Below are 12610 nucleotides of genomic sequence, written 5' to 3'. Positions count from 1 at the left end.
ATGTGGAAACTGTATATCATGTGAATCCACAATCGAAGGGTCGGAATTTGAACATAGGGGAATCAAATGTCGAAACAATGGATTCTCTAATTGCAAGACACGAAATGTGGTATATGCAATCACCTGCGCCTGCCAAAAACTATATATAGGCAAAACGACACAACAGGTCAACAGTCGCATTACCCAACACAGGTCACGTATCAAAAAGAGAGTGGAAAGGGCTCCTATGGTGCAACACTTTCTGGATTCAGACCACAGCGAAATGGATTTCAAGTGGACCGTACTGTGCACAGTAGTGCCATCAGGAAATAAGGGCCCGATTGACATTGAGGAAACCCTGCTAAGAAAAGAGGCATACTTGATCCTCAAATTCAATAGCGCACAAACTGGATTGAACACTCTGTCCGAGGTGTCCAGATTATAATTTAAGGTTGTATGGGACTCCATGGGGGCCTGTGATCTCCCCCTTGATTGAAGGGTACAAGAGGAGGATATGTAATTGGAGCACCGTAACCCCTGAAACCTGTGAGCCACTGAATGGGTACGCGCGCACTTAGCACTACAATTCCCACAAAACCTCCGGTCATGTGACCGTACTTAGTTGCCTGGCAACCCGACCGCCGCCCTCGAGAATGAATCATTTGGAAAGCGCATCGCTTGTGGAAAGGTGAGCGGAGGGCTTGTGTGGTCGAATTAAAATAGGTTGCTTAGGAGCACTTTCCACTCTCTTTTTGATACGTGACCTGTGTTGGGTAATGCGACTGTTGACCTGTTGTGTCGTTTTGCCTATATATAGTTTTTGGCAGGCGCAGGTGATTGCATATACCACATTTCGTGTCTTGCAATTAGAGAATCCATTGTTTCGACATTTGATTCCCCTATGTTCAAATTCCGACCCTTCGATTGTGGATTCACATGATATACAGTTTCCACATCTGTGGTGCCCTATTATTGGCTTAAGGCCCCATATCGAGATCAGATCACTTTTGGGCTTGGGGGTCAATACATCCGCCCTAATCACGCTTTGGCCAATGCTCTTGTTTTTCTTATAGGCAAATAACGGTCGCGGGAACGAACATTCAAGTTCCTCTAGTAGATGCCAGTTCTTCAGTACCATTTGTCTTACTCGATGTGTGTCTGGCCCAAAAGTCGACACACATACCAGTCGATCCATTTCTGGTTTTTGTGTTCGCTCGAGTAAACACTCCCTCGGAGTGTAGTGTGCCCTCTTTTTTGAATTGCTAAGCAATTTCTTGGGATACCCTCTATTTTGCATTTCTTCACAAAACCTGGTCGCATGTTTGTCATATTCAGCCACTTCCGAGCAATTTCTTCGAATACGAAGAAGTTGCCCGTAGGGCAGATTGTCCCTCAGGCTTCTAGGATGAGCACTTCGATGATGAAGGATGGTATTTTTGTCCGTCTTTTTGCGAAAAAGAGTGGATTTCAGGTGTCCGTCTGTGCATGTTATTTCTAAATCTAGAAATGTCATTTTTTGGTTGCTGGACTCCAGTGAGAATTTAATGTCACGGTGTCTCTCATTGATCCATAGGTGGAAAGCAGTCAACTCCGCGTGGCTCCCCTGCCACAAGAGCCACACGTCGTCGATGTATCTCCACCATTGTTTGATGTGTTTATTGTAGGGATTGTCGGAGTAGATGAATCTATTCTCATACTCCGCCATGTAGAGTATGGCCATCTCCGGCGCATATGGACAGCCCATGGCCGTACCTTTGACCTGCATATAGAATTGGTCATTAAACCTGAAGTAATTCTTTTTGAGTGTAATTTCTGCCAATTTGAGGATGAACGAGGTAGGGACCTGGTGTGGCCTGTCCCTCTTCTCGAGATATAATTCCAGCACTTCCAAAGCCTCATCTTGAGGAATTTGGGTGTACAAGGACGTTACGTCCATTGTCACCATTAGTTCTGTAAGTGGGTCGAATTGTGTTCCCTCAATTTTCACCAGGAAGTCAGTGGTGTCCTTCAAATATGATTTGACACCGCTGACAAAAGGCTTCAAGAAGAAGTCAATGTATTTAGAGAGTGATTCCAAACAAGAATCGCACCCAGAGACAATAGGTCGTCCTGGGGGCTCTTTCGGATTTTTATGAATTTTCGGCAAAAAGTAGAGGATGGGGGTTCTTGGAAATTTCTTTACCAAGAACTCACTCTCCTTCCGGCCCACAAATCCTGCATCCACACCGCTCTTTATTATTTCACAAATTTGCCCCTGAATGGCCCGGACCGGGTCATTGGGGAGTTGTCTGTACCATTCTGTGTTATTCACTTGTGTCAACCCTTCTTTCAAATAGTTCTCTTTTGACCAGATCACGACTGCTCCGCCTTTATCCGCGGGTTTAATTACAACCGATGAGTCATTTGAGAGATTTTTAATTGCTAGCCTTTGGCGATGTTTGGTTTCACATACTTTTTGCTTTTTTCTAATTTGTTGATTGATGATAACATAATCTGTTCAAATGCCACAACCTGCTTCGGGATGTTCTGGTACGGGATAAAGTTTGATTTATTCCTTAACCCTGTTGTTTCTGAGTCGGGAGCAGCTGGTTTATTTGCAAAAAAGGCTCGTAGGCGGATCTTTCTACAGAACGCAATTGTTTCCATTTTGAGTCTGGTAAAATCCGTTCGCTGACTTGGGACAAATTTTAAACCTAGGTTGAGGACCGATTCCTCATCCCTGGTTAATGTTTTGGTTGAAAGGTTCACTATTGTTGACGGGGTGGGCTCTAGGATTTGTAGAAATTTCTGCGCGTGCGCATTTCCCATTGGGGTTTGAATCAGGTTTTGGCCTGTTGGCCTTTCTCTAAAAAAGGCCCTTTCTTGTTTGGATTGTTCCCTCTGTCCTCGGGACCAGATGAGTTCGAGGAGGATGACGTATCAGAAAAAGTCTTAAATCGATTTCTGGAACGTCCCTGAAAGTTGTATAGGGCTCCACGTGACTCTGTCTGAGTATAATAATCCTCCTTGAGGAATGGGTAGGCCCTCTCTAGTGTAAAGGATTTGGAGTCCCTCTCGTATTGAGCAGATTTAGAATTAATGGTGATGTCTCTAAAGGTTTGGATGTCTTTCTCAATCTTTTCGAGCAATGTCTTGGCGTCAGTGATCGCTGGGCTATCCTGAAGACTCTTTGTTAAGACCTCAATTTCTTCCAGCTCTTTAACACATAGTCGTTGAGCTGTTTCAATAGTATGGACCATGAGGTCCCGGCTACACTTGGTATTTATGCAGCTAAATCCTTTTTTGTACTCACTATCCTCCGTAAATATCACAGGGACATTTTTAACCTGAAGTCCCCATGGGATGGTGCCACCCCTGAGGTGCTTCAGGAGGAAATGACCGTGGAGTTCTGTTCAAATGTGTTTTTTCTTGAGTCTAATAAGTTTATCTGACTCGTTCTGTTGTTGTGCGGAGTTGCTAAGAGTGATATTGTCAAAAGCTGATGAGGCACATAAGTTCTGAATATGTGCTTCTGAAAAGGACAAAGTGTCTTTTTCTGCCATTAGCTCGGGAGGACCAAACGACCCCCCGCGATTATGATGATTAGTAGTTAGGGCTCAATTTACAATGCCCGTATACTACTCTCGCGAGTATGCACCCGCCCTCAACTTTTTAGTATGAAGGAGTTCGGTCCTTGAATAATGGGGAAGGCTGGACCTGAGATACTTTTTACATGAAAGAAATGCCCCCCCACTACTTATTTGAAAAAGCTCTTAGTTATAAGCAACACATCTACTTGAGTTAGAGGTGTTTGGTATATTTATTTGTACCTTAGATTCATCAATTAGTCAAAACGTTCAAAGATTTACATGTCAGACAAAAAACACTACAAATATGACAAATACATATACCAGTTTGAACACAATGTTACAAATGAAAACAATGAGACAAATCAACATGTGCATGTACTATACACAACCAAGCATTAACGTCTGTATTCAGACAATTCCACAAAAAAATCACAGTAACCAGTAATGAAAAATTTGTTATTTGGACAATAATGGACAAAATCACACATGAAAGGAGATATCACGACAAATGAATTGTGATAATCATTACAGAACACTAGTTCCTGGTCGTGTTAATTGTTTTTTATGGATGATTATTATTTCTATCCCCTTTCTTGCCGACGCGTTTCGAACTTCATACGTGAATTACGAGTTCTCTTCAGGGCCTTGTCAATACTATCTTCAGAGCCTTGCCATTACTATCTGCCTGTGTGTAAAGTAAAAAAGAAAACACTCTTTCAGTGTCAAATAGTGTGCCTCATCTCTTAAGATCTTGTGCGTTTTAAGAAAAATTATACCTGAATGGTAGCCGGATATTTCTCTGTGTCTTGTTCTGGGTGAAGGCGTGTTGCAGTCTACAAAAACGTTAAAAAACCAAAGTGACGATTTAGAGTCAAAGTTCAGGAATGGCCCTACAGTCACATCGGCCAGGAACATTGCGGGACATACCTTTAATTTAGTTTAGGGTGCGGAGGGGCGTCTCCCTATGGCACGGTGAGGCTTCAGTTACCTGAGGGAGGGGGGGAGGAGGGAATCAGTGCCAGCACGTTTAACATTTTGTCATGAGCCGAAACATTAGATTAAAAAGGCTAAACGGTTAGCCTTACCTCAAAGGGTGCCCCACGGGCTTCAGGAGAGGCTCACTTTCTGCCAAACAGTTTTCGGGTCCACGTTAGTCAAAAGTACCGCGTACTCGCGCTCAGTCACCCTCCGATCTCACGCGCTGATAAAAAAGAGATCGGTTTCTGTTTTAGGTACTAAGTTAAGCAACCTATTTTAATTCGACCACACAAGCCTCACCGTGCCATAGGGAGACGCCCCTCCGCACCCTAAACTAAATTAAAGGTATGTCCCGCAATGTTCCTGGCCGATGTGACTGTAGGGCCATTCCTGAACTTTGACTCTAAATCGTCACTTTGGTTTTTTAATGTTTTTGTAGACTGCAACACGCCTTCACCCAGAACAAGACACAGAGAAATATCCGGCTACCATTCAGGTATAATTTTTCTTAAAACGCACAAGATCTTAAGAGATGAGGCACACTATTTGACACTGAAAGAGTGTTTTCTTTTTTACTTTACACACAGGCAGATAGTAATGGCAAGGCTCTGAAGATAGTATTGACAAGGCCCTGAAGAGAACTCGTAATTCACGTATGAAGTTCGAAACGCGTCGGCAAGAAAGGGGATAGAAATAATAATCATCCATAAAAAACAATTAACACGACCAGGAACTAGTGTTCTGTAATGATTATCACAATTCATTTGTCGTGATATCTCCTTTCATGTGTGATTTTGTCCATTATTGTCCAAATAACAAATTTTTCATTACTGGTTACTGTGATTTTTGTGTGGAATTGTCTGAATACAGACGTTAATGCTTGGTTGTGTATAGTACATGCACATGTTGATGTGTCTCATTGTTTTCATTTGTAACATTGTGTTCAAACTGGTATATGTATATGTCATATTTGTAGTGTTTTTTGTCTGACATGTCAATCTTTGAATGTTTTGACTAATTGATGAATCTAAGGTACAAATAAATATAAAAAACACCTCTAACTCAAGTAGATGTGTTGCTTATAACTAAGAGCTTTTTCAAATAAGTAGTGGGGGGGGCATTTCTTTCAAGTAAAAAGTATCTCAGGTCCAGCCTTCCCCATTATTCAAGGACCGAACTCCTTCATACTAAAAAGTTGAGGGCGGGTGCATACTCGCGAGAGTAGTATACGGGCATTGTAAATTGAGCCCTAACTACTAATCATCATAATCGCGGGGGGGTCGTTTGGTCCTTCCGAGCTAATGGCAGAGAAAGACACTTTGTCCTTTTCAGAAGCACATATTCAGAACTTATGTGCCTCATCAGCTTTTGACAATATCACTCTTAGCAACTCCGCACAACAACAGAACGAGTCAGATAAACTTATTAGACTCAAGAAAAAACACATTCGAACAGAACTCCACGGTCATTTCCTCCTGAAGCACCTCAGGGGTGGCACCATCCCATGGGGACTTCAGGTTAAAAATGTCCCTGTGATATTTACGGAGGATAGTGAGTACAAAAAAGGATTTAGCTGCATAAATACCAAGTGTAGCCGGGACCTCATGGTCCATACTATTGAAACAGCTCAACGACTATGTGTTAAAGAGCTGGAAGAAATTGAGGTCTTAACAAAGAGTCTTCAGGATAGCCCAGCGATCACTGACGCCATGACATTGCTCGAAAAGATTGAGAAAGACATCCAAACCTTTAGAGACATCACCATTAATTCTAAATCTGCTCAATACGAGAGGGACTCCAAATCCTTTACACTAGAGAGGGCCTACCCATTCCTCAAGGAGGATTATTATACTCGGACAGAGTCACGTGGAGCCCTATACAACTTTCAGGGACGTTCCAGAAATCGATTTAAGACTTTTTCTGATACGTCATCCTCCTCGAACTCATCTGGTCCCGAGGACAGAGGGAACAATCCAAACAAGAAAGGGCCTTTTTTAGAGAAAGGCCAACAGGCCAAAACCTGATTCAAACCCCAATGGGAAATGCGCACGCGCAGAAATTTCTACAAATCCTAGAGCCCACCCCGTCAACAATAGTGAACCTTTCAACCAAAACATTAACCAGGGATGAGGAATCGGTCCTCAACCTAGGTTTAAAATTTGTCCCAAGTCAGCGAACGGATTTTACCAGACTCAAAATGGAAACAATTGCGTTCTGTAGAAAGAGCCGCCTACGAGCCTTTTTTGCAAATAAACCAGCTGCTCCCGACTCAGAAACAACAGGGTTAAGGAATAAATCAAACTTTATCCCGTACCAGAACATCCCGAAGCAGGTTGTGGCATTTGAACAGATTATATTATCATCAATCAACAAATTAGAAAAAAGCAAAAAGTATGTGAAACCAAACATCACCAAAGGCCAAAGGCTAGCAATTAAAAATCTCTCAAATGACTCGTCGGTTGTAATTAAACCCGCGGATAAAGGCGGAGCAGTCGTGATCTGGTCAAAAGAGAACTATTTGAAAGAAGGGTTGACACAAGTGAATAACACAGAATGGTACAGACAACTCCCCAATGACCCGGTCCGGGCCATTCAGGGGCAAATTTGTGAAATAATAAAGAGCGGTGTGGATGCAGGATTTGTGGGCCGGAAGGAGAGTGAGTTCTTGGTAAAGAAATTTCCAAGAACCCCCATCCTCTACTTTTTGCCGAAAATTCATAAAAATCCGAAAGAGCCCCCAGGACGACCTTTTGTCTCTGGGTGCGATTCTTGTTTGGAATCACTCTCTAAATACATTGACTTCTTCTTGAAGCCTTTTGTCAGCGGTGTCAAATCATATTTGAAGGACACCACTGACTTCCTGGTGAAAATTGAGGGAACACAATTTGACCCACTTACAGAACTAATGGTGACAATGGACGTAACGTCCTTGTACACCCAAATTCCTCAAGATGAGGCTTTGGAAGTGCTGGAATTATATCTCGAGAAGAGGGACAGGCCACACCAGGTCCCTACCTCGTTCATCCTCAAATTGGCAGAAATTACACTCAAAAAGAATTACTTCAGGTTTAATGACCAATTCTATATGCAGGTCAAAGGTACGGCCATGGGCTGTCCATATGCGCCGGAGATGGCCATACTCTACATGGCGGAGTATGAGAATAGATTCATCTACTCCGACAATCCCTACAATAAACACATCAAACAATGGTGGAGATACATCGACGACGTGTGGCTCTTGTGGCAGGGGAGCCACGCGGAGTTGACTGCTTTCCACCTATGGATCAATGAGAGACACCGTGACATTAAATTCTCACTGGAGTCCAGCAACCAAAAAATGACATTTCTAGATTTAGAAATAACATGCACAGACGGACACCTGAAATCCACTCTTTTTCGCAAAAAGACGGACAAAAATACCATCCTTCATCATCGAAGTGCTCATCCTAGAAGCCTGAGGGACAATCTGCCCTACGGGCAACTTCTTCGTATTCGAAGAAATTGCTCGGAAGTGGCTGAATATGACAAACATGCGACCAGGTTTTGTGAAGAAATGCAAAATAGAGGGTATCCCAAGAAATTGCTTAGCAATTCAAAAAAGAGGGCACACTACACTCCGAGGGAGTGTTTACTCGAGCGAACACAAAAACCAGAAATGGATCGACTGGTATGTGTGTCGACTTTTGGGCCAGACACACATTGAGTAAGACAAATGGTACTGAAGAACTGGCATCTACTAGAGGAACTTGAATGTTCGTTCCCGCGACCGTTATTTGCCTATAAGAAAAACAAGAGCATTGGCCAAAGCGTGATTAGGGCGGATGTATTGACCCCCCAAGCCCAAAAGTGATCTGATCTCGATATGGGGCCTTAAGCCAATAATAGGGCACCACAGATGTGGAAACTGTATATCATGTGAATCCACAATCAAAGGGTCGGAATTTGAACATAGGGGAATCAAATGTCGAAACAATGGATTCTCTAATTGCAAGACACGAAATGTGGTATATGCAATCACCTGCGCCTGCCAAAAACTATATATAGGCAAAACGACACAACAGGTCAACAGTCGCATTACCCAACACAGGTCACGTATCAAAAAGAGAGTGGAAAGTGCTCCTATGGTGCAACACTTTCTGGATTCAGACCACAGCGAAATGGATTTCAAGTGGACCGTACTGTGCACAGTAGTGCCATCAGGAAATAAGGGCCCGATTGACATTGAGGAAACCCTGCTAAGAAAAGAGGCATACTTGATCCTCAAATTCAATAGCGCACAAACTGGATTGAACACTCTGTCCGAGGTGTCCAGATTATAATTTAAGGTTGTATGGGACTCCATGGGGGCCTGTGATCTCCCCCTTGATTGAAGGGTACAAGAGGATGATATGTAATTGGAGCACCGTAACCCCTGAAACCTGTGAGCCACTGAATGGGTACGCGCGCACTTAGTACTACAGTTCCCACAAAACCTCCGGTCATGTGACCGTACTTAGTTGCCTGGCAACCCGACCGCCGCCCTCGAGACTGAATCATTTGGAAAGCGCATCGCTTGTGGAAAGGTGAGCGGAGGGCTTGTGTGGTCGAATTAAAATAGGTTGCTTAACTTAGTACCTAAAACAGAAACCGATCTCTTTTTTATCAGCGCGTGAGATCGGAGGGTGACTGAGCGCGAGTACGCGGTACTTTTGACTAACGTGGACCCGAAAACTGTTTGGCAGAAAGTGAGCCTCTCCTGAAGCCCGTGGGGCACCCTTTGAGGTAAGGCTAACCGTTTAGCCTTTTTAATCTAATGTTTCGGCTCATGACAAAATGTTAAACGTGCTGGCACTGATTCCCTCCTCCCCCCCTCCCTCAGGTAACTGAAGCCTCACCGTGCCATAGGGAGACGCCCCTCCGCACCCTAAACTAAATTAAAGGTATGTCCCGCAATGTTCCTGGCCGATGTGACTGTAGGGCCATTCCTGAACTTTGACTGTAAATCGTCACTTTGGTTTTTTAACGTTTTTGTAGACTGCAACACGCCTTCACCCAGAACAAGACACAGAGAAATATCCGGCTACCATTCAGGTATAATTTTTCTTAAAACGCACAAGATCTTAAGAGATGAGGTACACTATTTGACACTGAAAGAGTGTTTTCTTTTTTACTTTACACACAGGCAGATAGTAATGGCAAGGCTCTGAAGATAGTATTGACAAGGCCCTGAAGAGAACTCGTAATTCACGTATGAAGTTCGAAACGCGTCGGCAAGAAAGGGGATAGAAATAATAATCATCCTTAAAAAACAATTAACACGACCAGGAACTAGTGTTCTGTAATGATTATCACAATTCATTTGTCGTGATATCTCCTTTCATGTGTGATTTTGTCCATTATTGTCCAAATAACAAATTTTTCATTACTGGTTACTGTGATTTTTGTGTGGAATTGTCTGAATACAGACGTTAATGCTTGGTTGTGTATAGTACATGCACATGTTGATTTGTCTCATTGTTTTCATTTGTAACATTGTGTTCAAACTGGTATATGTATATGTCATATTTGTAGTGTTTTTTGTCTGACATGTAAATCTTTGAACGTTTTGACTAATTGATGAATCTAAGGTACAAATAAATATACCAAACACCTCTAACTCAAGTAGATGTGTTGCTTATAACTAAGAGCTTTTTCAAATAAGTAGTGGGGGGGCATTTCTTTCATGTAAAAACTCCTTCTAAAAGTTGCATTTTTAAGACCGTAATGTTAAATCCAAATTCACCATTAAGGAGGGTTTAGCATTCCATTCCAAAGATATAAAACGTGAAGTAGCTAATCCTTTCTGATCAGGAATTGCCACTTAAAGGTGTATAAGGGACTTTCCAATGCTAACCTATGAGAGGAGTAGGCCTCAGTGGTGAAATACAAATTGAACTGTTTGTCACTACTGGGACATGCAAAACATAATAGTACATGTGCAACCTTTTTTCTTATGTAACACTCTGCCCTTAGTGCCACCTAGGGCCTACCTTCGAGTTGACCAATATGTAGTAAAAGGAGAGTTTAAGGATTGGCAAGTATTTTTAAATGCTGAGTCAAAGTAGCAGTAAACTGCACACACAGGCACTACTATGGCAGACCTGCGACAGGTTTGAAAGGCTACTTGTGTGGGTGGCACAATTAGTGCTGCAAGCCCACTAGTAACATTTTACTTATAGGCCCTGGGTATATGTTATACCACTTTACAAGGGACTTCTAGGCAAATTATTGGTTGTGTGCAGAGGTCCCCTCAATATTTTCTCTAGATAGTTAAATGAATTAAATTAGACTTATAATGTGCACAGCTACTTAACCCCTTGCATGCTCATGACGAGCTCAGCTCGTCATGAGCTACAGTGCTCCTGTGCTCATGACGAGCTGAGCTCGTCATGGCCTTTAGAACGCTCGCACGCTGGGCTAATTCCCCTGCTGTGCTGAGCGTTCTAAAGAAACGGGTGTGGCCATGACGAGCTCAGCTCGTCATGAGCACAGGAGCACTGTACTGCATGACTGGTTGAGCTCGTCATAAGCATGGGGGGGGGCTGTGCGTGCCCCTTGCCCCCCAGCACAGCAGGGGAATGTGCGCAGCAGGGAAGGGGTTAAGTGTCCCCGACGCAAACTGATGTCCTGAGTTTATATTTAAATAATCTGAATATTCAGTTCCGCCCCTCTGAGAAGGGTGGGTTCTCTTTATTTTGCAGAATACAAGCTGTTGGGCCCCTTCAGAAATGCTGGCCAAATCTATAACCTTTTAGCAAATTGCTTAAGAAAATATTCTACCACAGGCATATGCGCACCTTTTACCGAACTGTCTCAGTTCAGTAAAAGCACCTTTTATGTCCTATCTGGTTGAAAACTTTGCCAACTGCCACTGGACTTTTCTAGCTAGCAGCAAAGGTGAGTCCTGCTGAACATGGTGACCTAATTACTTAGATGTTTTTTGATGTAAAGATTTTTCAAGTTAGAGCAGGCAGCAAGAAATATATGATAAATGTGCACAGACCTCAAACCAGCTTGTTGGTCTACTAGACCCTTCCATTGCCCCAGATATGCTTCTTCGTTTGGCCGTAGATGCTGGAATGGATTTTTGTTCCTCTGGAGCCCTTCTCCCTGGTTTTCCTTGATGATTTTCCACTGTTCAAATGGGCAGTGGAGTATCCCTCTGAACTTCAAAACTAATTGTTATGGACCATGAATGACTATTACGAGGAGTCTCTCTGAAGCGGAACTAATTTGGTTTTATGTTGATGTAGTGGTTAATCCATGTAGTGCCATCGAATTATCGGGGTGTAGCCATAATAGAATCGGGACAGCGGAAAAAGAAAACATGTAGTCTTTCCATACCAGGTGCGAGCCCATTCTCCTGGGTAACTTCCTCACACTTTTGTACACTCTTTCCCTCACCAATAAAGAACTAAGGAATAAGTATTTCCCAGTCTTTGCGAAAAAGATCAAGAAAAGAGTGGGGCCTTGTGATTAAGAGGGATCTCAATGAAAAATCTGTAGGACCCTCAACAACTACTTTCTGCCAGTGGTATATGTTTTGCCATCCGCGTTCTAATAACTTAGAATCGTCATTGGGTCGTTTCCTCCATCAGGAGGAGGTAATCCCTCTGACTCGAGAGATTAGTTGGGATCCACAAATAAATTACCTCTTATCTAAAAAAGTGATTTAATAAAGAAAAAGATATGGGTAAGGTTAAAACGAGAGAAGATGTGAAAATGGGATGTGCAATGTATCTCTCACATCGTTTTGTGAAAAAAAATGGTTACATGTTTCAGCCCACCTGCTCCCTCACTGGGTCAATGGCATTCGTAAGGACCAACATTTAGGGAAGGGGACCCCTTTGTTACTCACATGTTAGGTGGAACACTGTCCCCTGTGTTACTCAAGTCAGGGGGTAAAACTGTCCCCTGGATTTGCTTTATGTTCCAGTTGTATTATTCTGGATTCAGATAACATTTTTTTTCCAGCTGAGGCTCGTTCATGCTGGTCTGTTGGATTTCCCAGTTTTGATTATATTAATATTAATTTTGAGGCCTTGCATCTGCAAAGACAAAGGAAA

This window comes from Lissotriton vulgaris, chromosome 7 (assembly GCF_964263255.1).
Source record: "Lissotriton vulgaris chromosome 7, aLisVul1.2, whole genome shotgun sequence".
Taxonomy (NCBI): domain Eukaryota; kingdom Metazoa; phylum Chordata; class Amphibia; order Caudata; family Salamandridae; genus Lissotriton; species Lissotriton vulgaris.
The sequence above is the reverse complement of the archived record's forward strand: the minus strand, read 5'-3'. Positions refer to the sequence as shown.